Consider the following 18694-nt stretch of genomic DNA (forward strand, 5'->3'; position numbering starts at 1 on the left):
GGTTTGAAGTAAATTACTTTTATTGTGTTTATGCATGCGCCTTGAATTCCTGATCTCTCCAATACTTTTAACATGAAGGGGTGTTGTATTTTGTCAAATGCTTTTTCTGCATCTAAGGAGATGATTATGTATTTTTTTCCTTTGAATTTGTTTAAATACTAGAATATGTTAATGAATTTTCATATATTGAACCATTCTTGGATCCCTAGAATGAAGCCTACTTGATTGTGGTGAATTATGGCTTTGATGTGTTCTTGGATTCAGTTTGCAAGAATTTTATTGAGTATTTTTGTATCGATATTCATAAGCAAGATTTGTCTGAAGTTCTATTTTTGGTTGGGTTTTTGTGTGGTTTAGGTATCAGAGTAATTGTAGCTTCATAGAATGAATGAGGTAGTGTTCCTTCTGTTTTTATTTTATGGAATAGTTTGAGGAATATTATTATCAGATCTCTTTGAAGGTCTGGTAAGAATTGTACATTACATGCACGCAACATCTAGCCCTAGTCATTTTTTGGGGGGGGGTTTGGTAGGTTTCTAATGACTTCTTCTATTTCATTATGGGATATTTGCCTGCTTAGATAGCTTACCTGCTCTTGATTTAACTTTGGTATGTGGTATCTATCTAGGAAACTATCCATTTCATCTAGATTTTCTAGTTTTGTTGAGTATACGCTTTTATAGTAGGGAATATGGGCCCTTTTGTTAGTTTGGCTAGGAGTTTAATCTATCTTGTTGATTCTTTCAAAGAACTAGCTTTTGGGTTTGCTGATACTTTGTATTGTTCTCTTGGTTTCTATTTGGTTTATTTAAGCATTGAATTTGACTATTTTCTGCCATCTATTCCTCTTGAGTAAGTTTGCTTTTTTTGTTCTAGAGAACTCAGATGTGCTGTTAAGTTGCTAGTGTAAGATCTCTCCAGTTATTTTTACCTGGGCACTTAGTGCTATGAATTTTCTTATCACTGCTTTCATTGCGTCCCATAAGTTTGGATATGATGTGTCAATATTTTCATTGAATACTAGGAAGTCTTTAATTTCTTTCTTTACTTCTTTTCTGATCAAGTTATCATTGAGTAGACAGTTGTTCACTTCTCATGTGTGTATGAGCTTTCTGTTGTTTTTACTGTTATTGAAGACCAGCCTTAGGCCACAGTGAACTGATAGGATGCATGGGATTATTTCAATTTTTTGTATTGGTAGAGGGTTGTTTTGTGACAAATTATATGGTCAGTTTTTGGAGAGGATATCATGAGGTGCTGAGAAGAAGGTGTATTTTTTTGGTTTAGGGTTACGTGTTCTGTAGATATCTGTTAAATATACTTGGTTGATAACCTCTATTAGTTTCACTGTGTCTCTGTTTAGTTTCTGTTTCAATGACTTGTTCATTGGTAAGAGTATGTCAGGAGCCATAATGGGACAAGCTAATAACTAGCAGGTGGTCATCCTGAAAAGTCCTGCCTTGGATTATTATAAAATCTGTGACAGGTGTATCCTTATACAGCAAGGCTATAAAGGATTCATTTTAGGAAAGATCATTGTTATTAATATGCTTTTCCTGTTATTACTAAACATACACAACAATCACTAAATAATAGCACATGCCTTTGGAGCAGATCTCTGAAGATCCATGAAGATGTACTGTCTTGTAGTGATGCTATATAGACAAACAGATGACTTCTTAAGTCTTAATGATGATCCTATAAAAATTCCTAAAATTATAATAATGATTACTAAGCTCTTTTATAATGGAATTGCTGTTAGTTCACTTCCTGATAGTCAAAACTGCAATGAGAACTCTACCAGTCTTCCAAGTGTCACCAGTTAATTGCTCTTAGATAGCAACCAGAGTTTCTCCTACTCAGAGCACATTCCAAGAGGTTGTAAAACAGTTAACCAAAGGTCATAAAAAGTCAAAGATAAAAAAACCTATTTATTACAGGTGCTAGGACAGAAGATAAAATATTGCCTGGATTTATCTATATAAAACTTCAATAATAACTTAGTTATAGTTTTAAATCTTCAGTGAGCCTGTGGAGTTAGATAAATGATGGATGTTTAGCCAGATAATTACTCCTAATGGATGTGTATGTAAAGATTCTCTGTTGTAAACTTCTATTTCAATTTGTGATTTGATTTTTGGTATGAATTTGTGATGAACTTTGTAACATGTGATTATGTATTCTGAAAGATGTATAAATACTGAAGAGAAAGAGGACAGAAAAGAATTTTTTGCCTTTCCTTACTTAGAGTAGTATATAGAATAGAATTTTTCCCTTTCCACAGATAGAATAGAACTTTCCACTTGTCCCCTAAGATAGCTTTCATATTAGACTTTTTACAAATTAGTAACAAACACTATAACCACTTTTCTCTATGTGTCCTTTTTTCTCCTTCAACTTCAGACTAGCAGGAAAAAGTTAGAGCCCAGCAGTTCTTGCTGACATAGAACACTAATCTTGCTTTTTGTCTAACTGTTCTTAACTGAGATGGGTTAGCTGAGAATGACTTTTATTTATTTTTTTCCTTAAAAGCTCACTCTGAGAAGGATTCAGATCTCCCTTCTCGAATACCCAGTGTAGTTGACAGCCAGCTAATAAAGACTTTCAATTGGCTTGAACTTACGTAAGTGCTTTCTGATTGATATCCTTTATCATTTCTGGAGGCTCCAGCAAAATCCTCAGAGACTAGACCTATCAATAGCCTTGAAATACCTTGGAGTTGGAAAGAGTACTCAAGGAACTTTTAGGGTGCAACATGAGATGTTCCAAGGACCCGGGAGTCACTCTGATCAGTTACTGCCTTATGTCTTAGTGACACCTGACACTTTCACCCCATAAGAGAATAAGGTAACCAAAAATTACCAGTTTTGTCAAATGTGTAGTTAATTCTTGGCAAGATGCCTTCTGTTTAGGACTCAAAGGAGAGGCTATCCTCTGCCACTAATCTAGTTTCTGGGAGCTGTGTGAGATGTCATTGGATTCTCCACATGTGTTCAGGTACATGAGTGAATCATGGTCTGTAAGAACCCAGTTAAAAGACTGATGCATGGTGAACAGTGCCTTGCAGATCTTTTTAAGTGGTTCCATGGAAAAGGCAGAGGGCTTTTTTACCTTGATACTTTTTGTTTTCTATGTTGTTCTTGGATGTCATTTCATGACTCCCATAACAAATATTTAAACTCAATTTATTCATGTTTATTTTGTTTGTCAGATTATATTGATAGAACTCAATATGGTCAGTGTGCAGTGAATAGGATATGACCTTCTGTCTTGCTTTTGTGCTATCCCAGGTATAATCTATAGTCCATGCCAGGCTGTTATGTTTAAATTGGTTTGTCCTGAGAAAATACTGGGAAAAGGTTGCTCTGTCAATATTTAGTACGTGCTTACTGGCAATTATTTACATGTTTTTCTGATCATGATTTTATGAACTCAAATAACCTCCCTTGGATCATTGCTCTCTTTGTTACATTCATGTAAAATCTATACCATAACTGAAGTAAGATTGTCTACAGTATTAGACTGTAGTCGGCTCTATTCGTTCATGTCTTTGAATCCCAGATCTTATAAACACTTATTTGTATAGGTCGGTGAAAGTAGACAATGACCATCCATGGTTGTCTTTATTGTGTGTTTCTCTCAGTCTTGTTTGTTGATCAAACAGCTTAAGAATGGGAGAAGCAATGAGTCACAGGGATGACTGTGGCTGCTTATAGCTACATCCTGCAAGTTCATGAATGACACAAAGCCATGTGTACCATATCTCCCTTACAATAGTGACTAGTTTTGGAGGATGCTGCTGTGGTAGAGGTGATTTATAATGAGACAGTGGATCCCGGGCAGCTATAGTAGCTTTTTAAGATGGTAACTGGGGACCTCAGCCACCACAACCAGTTTCTTTAAATTGACCAATGGCTTTCTCATGTGTAACTCCTCTCCACACTACCAGATTAAAGTCTATTCCCTTGTACTGGAGACATGAATCTTTTCTGCTCAACCAGGTAGCCCAGAGAAAACAAAACCCTCTGCCCATTCTCTGAGCCCTGTCTCCTTCCCGTTCCTGGCTCTCCCTGTTTTGTCAATTATAGTGCAGTCTAGCTCTTTGTGTAGAGACAAGAAGGGTCTAGCCTCTCATTTGGGGTGCTCTACAGTCTAACTTCTTGTCATCTTCATACTTAAAAGCAGGGTACACAAGGAGGAGAATATAGGTTTCCAAACTTTGAACTTCCTAGCTCCTGGCTCTAAAGGGCTGGTTGAGACCAGGAAAGGGATAAATAATTCCCCAGCTATCCCTGGGGAAGAAGAGGAAGCACCACTCTTCTTTCATAGTCTATGAATTTCCTTTAACCAATGATCTATGTAGTTAAATAGGTCAAAATGTACCATTCTTTGAAAATAGTAATTTAAAAAAGCTACTCTGAGCCCAATAGGAAAGATATCTGTAGGGCAGTGTATTCTGGATAGAATGGATTTTCCCTTTGGTTCAACCTGACCAGAATGGCAACAGTGACCAAGGTAAGAAGGCTCTGGAAATTTTTTACCAGGCCCCTTTTAAAAGAGCATTGAAGGAAGCTGTTGAAAAACCTCAATAATCTCTCTAAGGTGATGAGCTACTTCAAGTGATACAAGACTGAAACATCTCTGTGAAGCTCATCACGATTTACCTCCATAGACCCAGATGCATCTAGAAACCAGAAATCAACCAATATTACTTTAGCTATGGAGTCGGCCCTATTGAAAAATACCTCAAAAGTCAAGATAGTTGGAAAATATAAATACGCTTCAGTTATTAAAAATTGCTAAAATGTTTTACAATAAGTCCAACACTGCAGAAGAGCTCATGGTCGTGATAAAAGATGGACTCAAATAGCTTCAGCTTCCATCTCTGGAATGACTCAGGCCCTGAATGTTGCTGACGTTGCTGCTGTGACTGGTGCATCCTCAGCTCATCTCTTCTTTGTGACTGTGGGGTAGATGCCTCGAGCATCAGTCTACTCTTCTTGATCCAAGCTTCACCTGAAAATAATTGATGAGATTTAATCCAAGGGACCTGATCCAGCAGATATACTACTATAAGAAGGTGAAGAGGGATGGTGTACTGATGGCGCAGTTTTGTTTAAGATGAAATTAGGTATGCTAGACAGGATGATGCAAGCCTAGTTTCACAGCCAAAGGACTTCAGCACAAAGGGATGAGCTCTTGGTGTTAACCCAGGTATCTCACTGTGTAAAGAACAAAGTCTTTGCTGTATGTGATGATCTGATGATAACAACAGTCAATTTGCATATGTCCATTGAGAACTCTCCAGAGAGAAGGATCTCCTCATCTCAGCAGGAAGAAATCGAAACAAAATGGTCCTTACTAGGGGCCATATGGCTGTTAAGAGTGGAAAACATTGCCCACTACAAAGTTAATCAAAAAGGAAATCCCAAGAGGCTTAAGTTAAGAAGAGAGCAGACTAGACCAAGAAGACAGTCTTAGAACCAGTGGGGCATTTTCAGATCTTGGTTACCCTGCCTAAGCTTGAATTGCTTCAGCACCCATTCTATACACAGAAAGAATCCAAATTAACAGGGATTCACATACTCTTCCCTGTGTGCACACACAAGCATACACACACACACACACACACACACTTGCACAATGCAAAATAGGAAACATATGGGTGGTGGCACTTGATAGAATGGAGACTGGCACTCCCTGCTACTATTAGAAGGCTGATAATACCAACCTGACCAACCACCTGGAGAAACTAAAACTGCTGTGACTGTCCTCATGCATTTTATATCATAGATTTTTATCCATAATTACAAAAAGTGTACAGGGTCCACCTAAATCTAGATTCAGGGTCTACAAATGTACAACAAGCTACCCCTATTCTCATTCCTCTATTGTTGAAGGGTGGTATAAAGAGCTTTACTGAAGTAGGAACTTTAATCCTCATTATAGGGAATAAAATCTTTTAGAAATGCAACGTTTAAGTAGACATAGACCTGGGACATTGGGAAAATTCCGGTTCCCTTCTGAAAGCCCAGTTAAATTCTTTAGTCAAGGTTGTTCTTGAGAACCCAAGAGGATAGTATCTCTTCTTTATGAAAGAATGAGGACTCTGTCCATGGCACTGGGAGAAACTTGTTGCTTTAATACCAATCAGAGGTAATTAGAGAAAGCTTTGTCATGGTCAGAAATAACCTTTAGAAAAGAACAAGGAGACACTGAGAATCTAACAACTTGTACTTTGTTCTCTCAGTCCCTTTGGTTAATATACAGCTAAGACTGTACCATTAATCCTTTTGCTCCTAGTTCTCACTATAGTACCCTGCTTACCCAACTGGTCCTATTCGTTTAAAACACCCATTATTTCTAGTGCTTTTTTGTTTATTTTTTTGTTCGGATAGCTTTTCTATTGGCAAAAGTCAGGTATTGAAGTCTCCTGCTAACAGTGTGTGAGGATCAATATGTAATTTAATCTGTAATACTTTCATTTATGAACTTGGGTGCTCTTGTGTTTGGTACACAGAAGTTAAGAAATGAAATGTCAAAAAAAAAAAGAATTGCAATATCTTTTTGGAGATTTTTTTTCCTTTGATGAGTAAGTAGTGTCCTTCTCTATCTTTTCTGATTAGTTTTGCTTTAATGTGTATTTTATCAGATATTAAAATGGCTATGCCAGTTTGCTTCTTATGTATACTTCTTGGATTCATCAGAAATCTGGACCCTATTTTCACATTCATTCTACTAGATTAGTCTGTGTCTTGTCCTTTTGAAATTGATACCACTGTTGTCGAAGGATATCAATAACTCTTGTTGGTTGTTGTGTTTTGTATGTGTGTGTGTGTGTGTGTGTGTTCATTTCCCACATTTTAATTTGCTGCTCTTGGATTTACTCCTTTTGCGTTATTGGGTCTAATTAACTTCTTTAGGTTGGAGTTTACTTTCTAGAGTTTCTTAGGGCTGGATTTGGAAATACTGCTTACATTTTGCTTCATCATGGAATAACTTCACTAACTGTGATTGATAATTCTTTTGGGTATTGTAGACTGGCCTGATATGTGTGACCTCCTATAGTCTGTAGAAGATGTGATCAGGATCTTCTGCATTATAAAGACTTAATTCATAAGTCAGGTATTATTCTATTATAATAGGTCTGAGTTTACATGTTACTTGTTATTTTCCCTCTTGCAGTTATTAATATTTTTGTTCTAGATGTTTAGTGTTTTGATTATTATGTGTCAAGGGGAATATCTTTTCTGGTTTGGTTTATTTGGTGTTTTGTATGCTGCCTCTTTTACATTGGTAGGCATCTCCTTCTTTATGTTAGGGAAATTTTCCTGTATGATTTTGTTGAAAATATTTTCTGCATTTATTTTCCTTTCTATTCCTATTATACTTGAATTTGATGTTTTCATACTGTGCTATATTTCTGGCTGTTTTGTGCTAGGATATTTTTAAATTTAAAATTTTCTTTGACTAGGGAATCTATTTCTTTTGTTGTATCTTTAATACCTGATATTTTCTCTTCCATCTTTCATATTCTGTTGGTGAAGCTCGCCTCTGAAGTTTGCTTTTGAGTTTCTAAGTTTTTCACTTTCAGATTTCCAACAGTTTGGGTTTTCCTTATTGGTCCTATTCCTACTTCTAGGTCTTGAACTGTTGTAATCATTTATTTTCTACTGTTTGTGTTTTCATAGATATCTTTAATAGATTTATTCATTTCTTATTTAAAGTCCTCTATCATATTCATAAAGTCTATTTAAAGCTTTTGTTTCCTTCTATTTGATGTATATTCCAATTCTCAGGGCCTGCTATGATAGGATTGTCAGAATCTAGTGGAGTCTAATTGTTCTGTCAGTTATCATTTGTGTTTTTACACTGGTTGATAGGCTTCTGTGTTTTTGATAATTGTAATTATAGGTGCTGGTATCTGGTCTTGCCTTTGTTGATTGGGTATTTGTTTTTTTGGTTTCAGTTTCTTTCTTTTCTTTTTAGGTAAGTGTGTTGCCAGATGAGTTCTGCTGGATCCTGCTGGATCCTGACCACTGGGGATTCTAGATAACCTGTGTTTCTAGATATTGGGACATAACACATAAAAATAGTAATGGGGTAGAGTGGGGCTGAAATGTTCCACAAAAAAGAGTTACTCCACTATGTTATAATAGGTCTCTCGAGTCAGAGACTAGGGAGGCACAGCAGCAGGTATTCTACTATAGAGTAGGGGTTAAGACTAGGGGATTGGGTTTGAAAGAGAAGAAGGAGAGATAAAAATCTGAAGTTAGCACAGTTGCATCCCTGTCCAGGGTCTGCTTCATTTTTTGACCTACTGAAATGAACATAGCAGGATTGTCTATGTGATCAGATGTTTGGAATTTTCCACTGTTTGCCAGTGGATATGGAACTGAAGACTTGTTTATGTGGAATTTTATCTAATTCAATCTTTTTCTGACATCGTTAATATTGGAACAGGAATTTATGAAAGTCATGTCACATTGATTTTTTTTTCATGTTTCTTTTACTTTTGTATTTGAATTCTTTAAATAATTCTTATTCTTTGAGTGAAGTGTTTCCAATATCCTATTAGTACTGGTTTGTGGTCTGGTTGAGATGACATTTAACTCTCCTATATAGGTGTTTATGACAACAGAGTCATGTCATTACTAGTGTTTCCCTGTGTGTGTGTGTGTGTGTGTGTGTGTGTGTGTGTAAAATATGGAAAAGAGAAAAGAAATGGGGACACATCAGGACAAAATAGCTTGCCTGCTTGAATATATATATGTATATATAAAATTAATGTCTGAAAAAGCAGCTACTGCCAATGAATAGGCAACAAAATAAAATATTTGGTAAATAATATTTTCTTAAACACTAATCATTTTAGGAAGTGAAGGAACACTGATAGTTCTTTCTGTGTGTGAACAAATAACCTAAAACCATCCTATCTCACAGCATGCTGAAACATGAGACTTCACGAGAAAAGACAGTCCATATTCTTATGAGGTATTTACCACAGAAGACCATTCAGACACAGGTTCAAGGCAATAGGAAGTTTCTGTTACCCAGCCAGTGAGGACTCTGGGTATTTGGGACCAACTTCAGGCCAAAATCTTTAATCATAGCAGGCTTTTAAGATAAAGACCACATCCTTAGCTGACAAGCCTCAGTTAGCAAGAAGAGACAGAAGCAGAAATATAGAAGACAAAATGCAAGGTTAGTACAGTTAGGGATTTCTCTCTAAATAGGTTAGGTCTTACTCTCTTTTTGTCATAAGTTGTAGCCTATGTGCTAGATTCCATAGCACAAATTATGTGAAGGCTCTGGGCCTGTTACAATATTATCTGAGACATCTTGTCAAAGGATAATAAAAGTTTAGAATACAGGGCAAAAGGAAGAAAAATATGGAAAATAGAAAAGAAATGGGAACACATCAGGACAGAGTAGCTTGCCTGCTTGATATTAGGCACTAATAATGGAGATACAATTGTAGAGGGAGAGCTAGTTTGAGTTACAAAATATGAGTTCAGTCTAGCCTGTTAATTGGCTCCCACCTTGACTTTTTTAGTATCCTTCATAGGGTTTTGGATGCCTGGTTTTCTGTCAGATGGTCCTTTTGCAAGATTAATGCTGGTCCAGTCAGTCAGAAGTCCTTTAGTGATTGAGTCACAATATCTCACACTCATGGGATTCCTTCAGAGTTTGTGTTACAAACATTGTTCTTTCCTTAGAGTTATCTTTCAAGAAACCGTGCCAGTCTGTGGACAAGGCCCAACATGGTGGGAAAGATACACAGTGCAACAGGAGCATCTCCACTTATGGCAGGCAGCTGGAACCTGAAGCAGTTGGTCACACTGTAGCAGCAGTCTGGAAACATAAAATGTACATTGGTTATTCAGGTGCTTTCTTCTTTTCAGTAAGTCCCAGGACCCAGCCCATAGAGTTGTGATGTAGTATGATGTCACAATTACAGAACATTAAGAAATATCTATGACAGTTATCTGTTATAGCTGTAAAGGATCAGAAATGCCAGACATAAAATAAAAGAGGATGTCTTTCTTCAGTGGAAATTAAGCTGCATAGAGTGACACAAGGTGATGTCACAAACACAATATCAAGTAAATGAAGTTAGGTACAAAATATTATGGTTTACATGTTTTGGCTTATATAAACATTGTAAACATGAGAAATGGAAATGCTAATAAAAATTAGGGTCTTATAGTTCAATGAAGCCTCTTTGGAAATGTCCTCTCAGGCAGAGCAGAAGTTTGTGTCCTATGTGATAATATATCTCCCCCCCTTTTTTTTTGCACACACAGTTCCAATTTTACAATCCAGATGCTACAAAGCAACAGACAGAACATTTTTTTTCCAATCTTAGGGCAACAGACTAGCCAGAGTATGTTAAGTGGAATCATAATTTGTCTTGTCTTGAAATAGAGTTTTATAAAGGATAGTCTAGTTTATAATTTACTATGTAGCTGAGGATGACATTGAATTCATATCCTCCTGACTCTACCTAACAAATGCTGAAATTTTAGGTATGTGCCACAAAGCCTGGCTGGGATTTCAATATATGTGAATTTTATACTCAGAAAATGTGGAAGAATCTAGCTGCATGATATCTGTACTAGGACATCCATAGGAGCCCTGTGTTACTTTTGGTACTCAGGTGACGCATCCTGAATATGCATAAACTTTCTTTTTCTAGGTGGGTTGTTGACAAATAAAAATTCAACATAAAGAATTCATTTCACTGGAAAATTATGTAGTGATAAATAACTGAATTAATTCTGATGATGCTTTTCTGAAAATTAATTCTGAATCTCCAATCCATAGATGTTTGCATGTACTTTGAGACAGGGCCTCTGTATACAGGCCAGACTGGATTCAAATTTCTGATTCTCCTTCTTCAGCCTTCTGAGTAATAGGTGACAGGCATTTGCTATCACATGTGGCTTATGTATCTTCTTAAAGGTTTTTTTTATGTATTAATCATTTTATTTGTTTACATTTTAAATGTTAATCCCCCTTCCCAGTCTGCCCTCCATGAAACCCCCAGCCCTTTGCCTCTAAGAGGATGCTTACCCACCCACCTACCCACCCACTCTCTCCTCACCCCTCTAGCATCCTCCTTCTCTGGGGCATTGAGCCTCCACAGGACCAAGTGGGGAACAAGTGTCCCCTCCCACTAAAGTCAGATGAGGCAATCCTCTGCTACATATGTAGCAGTAGCCATTGACTGGCCCACATATACTCTTTGTTTTTTAGTTTAGTCCTTGGCAGCACTGATGGATCCTGTTAATTGATACTGTTGTTTTTCCCGTGGGGTTTCAATCCCCTCTAATTCCTTCAGCCTTTCCCCTAACTCTTCCACTGGGGTTCCTGGGCTAAGTCTACATAGCCAGGTGCTGACAGAGCCTCTCAGAGGACAGCCATATCAGGCTTCTGTCTGCAAGCACATCTTTGCATTAGCAATAGTGTCAGGATTTTGTATCTGCTGATGGAATGGATCACATTGTGGAGCAGTCTCTGGATTGCCTCTCCTTCAGCCTCTGCTCCATTTTTCTCCCTGCATTTCAGGAACAATTCTGAATTAGTTCTTTTTAGAAGGGTGGATGGCCCCATCTCTCCACTGGGGCTTGTGTCTCTCTACTGGAGGTGGTCTCTTCAGGTTCTATCTTCCTGCTTTGGGTATTTCGCTAAAGTCATCCTCATTGGGTTCTGGGAGCCTCTTGCATCTCTGGCATCTGGGAATTGCTAGTGGTTCCGTAAGTTTCTCACCCCCCTCTGCAACTTATCTCCATTCATTCTCCTGGCCCTCTGGACTTCTCCCCTGTCTCTTTCCATACCTGGTCCTCACCCCCTTTTTTACTTGCTCTCTCCTCTCCCACTCAAGTTTCTTCCTCCCTCTGTCTCTCATGATTATTTTGTTCCACATTCTAAGTTGATTGGAAGAATCCACACTTTGGCATTCCTTCTTGTTAAGCTTCATATGGCCTGTGCATTGTATCGTGTTTATTCTGAGCTTTTGGGCTAATATTTATTTGGAAGTGAGTACCTTCCAAGTATGTACTTTTGGCTCTGGGTTACCTTACTCAGGATATTTTCTAGTTCTATCCATTTACCTACAAAGTTCGTGACTTCATTATTTTTAATAGCTGAATAGCATTCCATTGTGTAAATGTACCAAATTTCTGTATCCATTCTTCTAGTGAGGGAAATCTGAGTTATTTCCAGCTTCTGGCTATTATAAATAAGGCTGCTATGAACATAGTGGAGCACATCTCCTTTTTATTTTTTGGAGCAGTTTTTGGGTATATGCCCAGGAGTGGTATAGCTGGGTCTTCAGGTAGAGATATTTCCAGTTTTCTGAGGAACTGGATTTCTGAGGAACCATATTGATTTCCAAAGTGGTTGCAATCCCAACAGCAATGGAGGAGTGTTCTTCTTTCTCCACATTCTCACCAGCATCTGCTGTCACCTGAGTTTTTGATCTCAGCCATTCTGATTGGTGTTAAGTGGAATCTCAGGTTCATTTTGATATGCATTTTCCTTATAACTAATGATGTTGAACATTTCTTTAGGTGTTTCTCAGTCATTTGAGATTATTCAGTTGCGAATTCTTTGTTTAGATCTGTACCCCATTTTTTAACTGGCTCTTTTGGTTTTCTGGAGTCTCACATCTTGAGTTATTTGTATATTTTGGATTTTAGCCGTTTATTAGACGTAGAGTTGTTAAAGAATTTTTCCCAATCCCGTAGATCACCGTTTTGTCCTACTGACAGTATCCTTTGACTTACAGAAATTTTCAGTTTCATGAGGTCCTATTTGTCAATTCTTGATCTTAGAGTCTGAGCCATTGGCATTCTGTCAGGAAATTTTTTCCTGTGCTATATGTTCAAAGTTTTTTTTCCCAACTTCTCTTCTAATATAATCAGTGTATCTGGTTTTATAAGGATGACCTTGATCCACTTGGACTTGAGCTTTGTACAAGAAGATAAAAAATGGATCAGCTTTCGTTCTTCTCCATGCAGACTGCCAGCTAGATCAGCACCATTTGTTAAAAATGCTGTCTTGTTTTCCACTGTATGGTTTGGCTTATTTGTAAAAGATCAAGTGACAATAGGTGTGTGGGTTTACTTCTGGGTCTTCAATTCTATTCTATTGATCTACCTGTCTATTCATTTGCTAATGGCATGCAGTCTTTTTTTATCACTATTGCTTTGTAGTACAGCTTGAGGTCAGGGATAATGATTCCCCCAGAAGTTCTTTTATTGTTGAGAGTTGTTTTCACTATACTTGGTTTATTATTATTATATATGAAGTTGAGAATTGCTTCTTCTATCTGTGAAGAATTTAGTTGGAATTTTGATGGGAATTGCATTGAATCTGTAGATTGCTTTTGGTAAGATGGCCATTTTTGCTATGTTAATTTTACCAATCCACAAGCATAGGAGATCTTTACATCTTCTGAGGTTTTCAATTTCTTTCTTCAGAGACTTGAAGTTCTTGAAATACAGATCTTTCACTTGCTTGGTTAGAGTTATGTCAAGATATTTTATATTATTTGTGACTATTGTGAAGTTTCTTGATTCCCTAATTTCTTTCTCATCAAATTTATCCTTTGTGTAGAGGAAGACTATTGATTAGTTTGAGTTAATTTTATATCCAGGCACATTGCTGAAGTATTTTCTCAGGTATAGAAGTTCTCTTATAGAAATTTTAGGGTCACTTATATATACTATCATATCATCTGCAAATAGCAATACCTTAACTTTCTCCTTTCTGATTGGTATCTCTTTGACCTCCTGTTGTTGTCTATTATTCCAACTAGAACTTCAAGTACTATATTAGATAAATAGTGAGAGAGTGGGCAACCTTGTCTTGTTCCTGATTTTAGTGAGATTGATTGCTACAACTTTCTCTCCAATTAATTTGATGTTGGCTGTTGGTTTGCTGTATTTTACTTTTATCATGTTTAGGCACATGCTTTGAATTCCTGATTTTTCCAAGACTTCTATTTTTATTATTTTTTAAAATTTAATATAATCTTTTTTCCAGTCTAGGAGGGGTGGACTCCCTCATTGTCCACCCCCTAAATGTTCCCAATTCAGTAACTTTCCCACTCCTCCTGTCTCCATGACTATGTCCTCACTCCTTCCCCACTCTCTCATTCTTCAACCCACCAGGATTCCCAACTCCCTGAGGACTCCAGTCTCTTGAGTGTTAGATGCATCTTCTCTGACTGGGTCCAGATCCCGCAGTCCTCTGCTGTATACACACACACACACACAGACACACATATACATATACATATATATGTGTGTGTGTGTGTGTCTGACTGAGTCCAGACCCCGAAGTCCTCTGCTATATATATATGTATATATATATATATATATACACATACATATATATATATATGTATGTATGTATGTATTGGGGCCCTCATATCTGCTGGTATATGCTGCCCACATTTAGGGCTTTTTTTTTTTGGTTTGGAGACTTTTAATAATTGCTTCTATTTCCTTAGAGGTTATTGGAGTGTTTAGATAGTTTATCTGGTCCTGATTTAACTTTGGTACCTAGTATCTGTATAGAAAATCATCCATTTCATCAGAATTTCCAGTTTTTTTTGAGTATAGGCTTTTGAAGTAGGATCTGATAATTTTTAAATTTTCCTCAGTTTCTGTTGTTATGTCTCCCTTTTCATTCAGAGTTTGTTAATTTGGATGCTGTCTTTCTGCCCTTTATTTAGTTTGGTTAAGAGGTTATCTATCTTGTTGCTTTTCTCAAAGAACCACCTCTTAGTTTTGTTGATTGGTTGTATAATTCTCTTTGTTTCTAATTGTTTGATTTCAACCCTGAGATTGATTATTTCTTGGTGTCTACTCCTCTTGGATGTATTTGTGTCTTTTTGTTCTAGAACTTTCCAATGGGCTGTAAAATTGCTATTAAGGTCCTCAGTGCTATGAATTTTCCTCTTAGCCCCACTTTCATTGTATCCCATCAGTTTGGGTATGCTATGCCTTCATTTTGTTCAATTCTAGAAAGTATCTACTTTTTTTTTATTTCTTCCCTAACCAAGTTATCATTGAGTACAGAGTTATTCAGTTTCCATGAAGATGTGGGCTTTCTGTTGTTTTTGTTGTTATTGATGTCCAGCCTTACTCTGTGGTGATCTGATAGAATGCATAGGATTATTTCAATCATGTTGTATCTGTTGAGGTTAGTTTTGTGTCTAATTATATGATAAATATTGGAGAAGATACCATGAAGTGCTGAGAAGAAGGTATACTCTTTTGTTTCAGGATGAAATGTTCTGTAGATATCTGTTAAATCCATTCGTTTCATAACTTCTGTTGGTTTCCCTGTGTCTTTGTTTAGTTTCTGTTTTCATGATCTGTTCATTGTTGAGAGGGAGCTGGTGAAGTCTCCCACTATTCTTTTGTGACATTCAGTGGGTGCTTTAAGCTTTAGTAATTAATTAGTTAATGTGAGTTTTTCTGGGAATAGTATCCTGGATTGACATTTGTGTTCTCTTAGGGTCTACATGACCTTTATCCAAGATCTTCTGACTTTTAGTGTTTCTGATGAGATATCTGGTGTAATTTTGGTAGGTCTGCATTTATATGGCACTTGGCCTTTTCCCTTACTACTATTAATATTCTTTCTTTGTTCTGTGTATTTAGTGTTTTCATTATTATGTGACGGGAGGAATTTCTTTTCTGGTTGAATCTATTTGGTGTTATGTAGGCTTCTTGTATGCTTATGACCATTCCTTTATTTAGGTTAGGGATGTTTTCATCTATGATTTTGTTGAAGATGTTTTCTGGTCCTTTGCATTGGGAATCTTATCCTTCTTCTATTCCTATTATTCTTAGGTTACATCTTTTCAGTTGAATTTCATGGATAATTTGAGTTAGAAGCTTTTTGTACTTTGTATTTTCTTTGAATGTTGTGTCAATATCTTCTTTTTGTTTGTTTGCTTACTTATTTTTCTATGGTATCTTCTAATCCTGAGAACCTTCTATCTCTTGTATTCTGTTGGTGATACGTGAATCTGTAAATTCTGCTCTCTTTTCTAGTTTTTTTCATCTCTAGGATTGCCTCCTTTGTTATTTCTTTATTGTTTCTATTTCTATATTTAGATACCAGACTGTTTTGTTCAGTTCTTTCACCTATTTGATTATGTTTTCCTAAATTTCTTTAAGGGATTTATGTGTTTTCATTTTTAAAGGTTTCCACATGTTTCCACCTATGTTCTTCTGTATTTTTCTTTAAAGGAGCTATTTCTGTCATTTTTAATGTCCTCTATCCTCTTCATGAGATGAGATTTTAGATTGGAATCTTGCTTTTCAGATGTGTTAGGGTATCCAGGGCTTGCTGTGGTGGGAGAACTGGCTTCTGATGGTGCAAAGTGGCATTGGTTTCTGTTGCTATATTTTTGTGCATGCCTCTCACCATCTGATTATCTACAGTGTTAACTTGCTTTGCTGTCTTTGACTGGATCCAGCCCCTCCTGTGTGCCTATGATCCTGGTTGTGATGGTACTTCTTTGAGTCAGGCTGTTTCTAAGTGTGGAGGGTGATCTGGAGCATAAGCTCTGTCCCAGGCTGAGTTGTGGGCCATCCAGATATTATATATTGAACTCTAAATTATTGAAATAAACTATTTCCTTGAAGTTAAAATCAGAAAATGTAGTTTTGTTTATTGATATAGTATAAACTATTAAAAATAAAAAAGTAACTTACGTAAATTTCTCTCTCACTAAACCAAACAGTAATTTATTTGTTCATTTTTTGTCCTTATTAATGTACATGCTGTATCTTAAGCATATCTGAGAAAATGTCAAAGGGAAAAAAATGAAAGATCAAAATAATTCCTCTGGTTACATAAAAGATGAAAAAAGGTACACTAGAGTCTAAATTTAAGAATCATTGGAGTTTTAGTTTCTTGATATAATCCATTCTCTTATAATAATTGTCAGGCACATACCCCCAACGAGATGTGATGTGCATATTTGAATATAATGTAATTTATCTTTTGGCAGAAGATTTTACAGAATGCACTACCTAAAGCAAAAGTAATTTTGCAAGATATTTACTCCACAGAATCAGCAAGGAAAATGATTGGGAGACAGGATGAGTCCACAAAATCCATGTTGAAAGTGGTTATTTCACTGAAGAAAATTATGCTGCAGTTTACCAAAGCTTTGACCTCTAGGGACCTTGGAGGTCATAGAGCCCTTGACAGAGATCTGGAAAATGGTAAATATAAACCAGCTGACAATAAGATGCTATCCTTCAGGAAGGATTGGATTTACAGCAGCTAAAAGATTCATACTAACTAGATTTGAGAGACAGACATCTGGAAGAAATTAAGCTTTCCCTGACAAGTAGTTGATATAGTAGTTGAGAAATAATTCTGCATGCACAGATTCTTAAAACATTGGCAAGACTTTAGCAATAGCTAATAACACACCAGTTTCTTCTCAGAGAAGACAGAATTCATTTAACATTTAGCCCATCAGTGTTTTCTAACACTCCTCCTGTGATGTCCATTGTATTCATCCTTATGAAATCTAACATTTTGTTCCCAACCTTTTCTCCTGTATGACCCTTTCTTCACCATCAGTGTGTAGAGAAAGAGAGATTTAATTCATCTATGAATTTTCACTTAAAACCTTTCAAAAAGGGCTCAAAGTTTCATACCCTCAATTCTATTTATTGCTAGACTTTTTCTCATTGTGAGACAGGTATTAATTGAACATGTCCTCCCCACCTAACCACATTATTAAGAGTCAGAAGAAGTGCCTAGCCTCATAGAGATCTGAAGTGTCAGGCTTGAGGGACACCCAGGAGAACACCCAGCCTCACCGAGGTGAAGGGGAAGGGAATAGGGGAAAGATTGTGGGAGTGGCAACTGGAAGGGACAAGTGACCAGGATGTAATGTGGATAGGTAAACAAACAAGCAAACAACCAAATAAATAAAATAAGAATCTGTGATAGACAAATAAATTCTAATGATCGCTAGTATACATCAGGAAATGACATGAATTAAGAGATATAAAAAATAATTATCAGAAATATTTTATTGAATGAGTACTGGTAAGCCAATGAGACTATAAATTAAGGTATTTCACAAGTATTCTGACATTATATAAAGTTATACGTGTGGCCTGTACAATGGAAATTCAGACACTCCTATGTTTATGCCCAAATTAAAATCATACAAATATGTAACAAAACATTAAGACATGTTTATGGCACTGTCTTAGCTCCAAAGGTTCGACTGCGGCAGACTTCTACAAGAGGACGAACTCTTTCAGCAGCCTTCAGAAGGTAATGCCACCCATACAATGTCAAGTATAAGAAGTCAGGCACAAAATAAACTGTGGTCTTAAATAACCTGATAAGAATCTAATGAATTCTAAAATCTAAATTGATATTGTACTTGTTCTATTTCCTTTCACTCATACTTCTATCTCAACTGTTAAGAGACAATATCTCACTATGTGTCCCAGCTAGCCTGGACCTGACAATCTTTTTCTGCCTCAGTTGTCCTAGTGATTTGATTGTGAGTGTGCTCCACAATGCTTCTAACAAGACAGATTCGAGAAACATTGTATCTTGGATTTTTATGATTCCTGATATCACAAAGCTGTTAGTTGTTTTTGTATTGTTCACTTCTCCTTCTGCACCA

General features: G+C 36.6%; 1 pseudogene; it reads left to right on the forward strand.

The window, feature by feature from the left end:
- Window positions 1-9197: 9197 nt before the first annotated feature.
- The window catches only part of LOC114622706, a 78245-nt pseudogene continuing 68748 nt past the window's right edge, over window positions 9198-18694 (forward strand).

This window comes from Grammomys surdaster, unplaced genomic scaffold, assembly GCF_004785775.1.
Source record: "Grammomys surdaster isolate TR1022 unplaced genomic scaffold, NIH_TR_1.0 191, whole genome shotgun sequence".
Taxonomy (NCBI): domain Eukaryota; kingdom Metazoa; phylum Chordata; class Mammalia; order Rodentia; family Muridae; genus Grammomys; species Grammomys surdaster.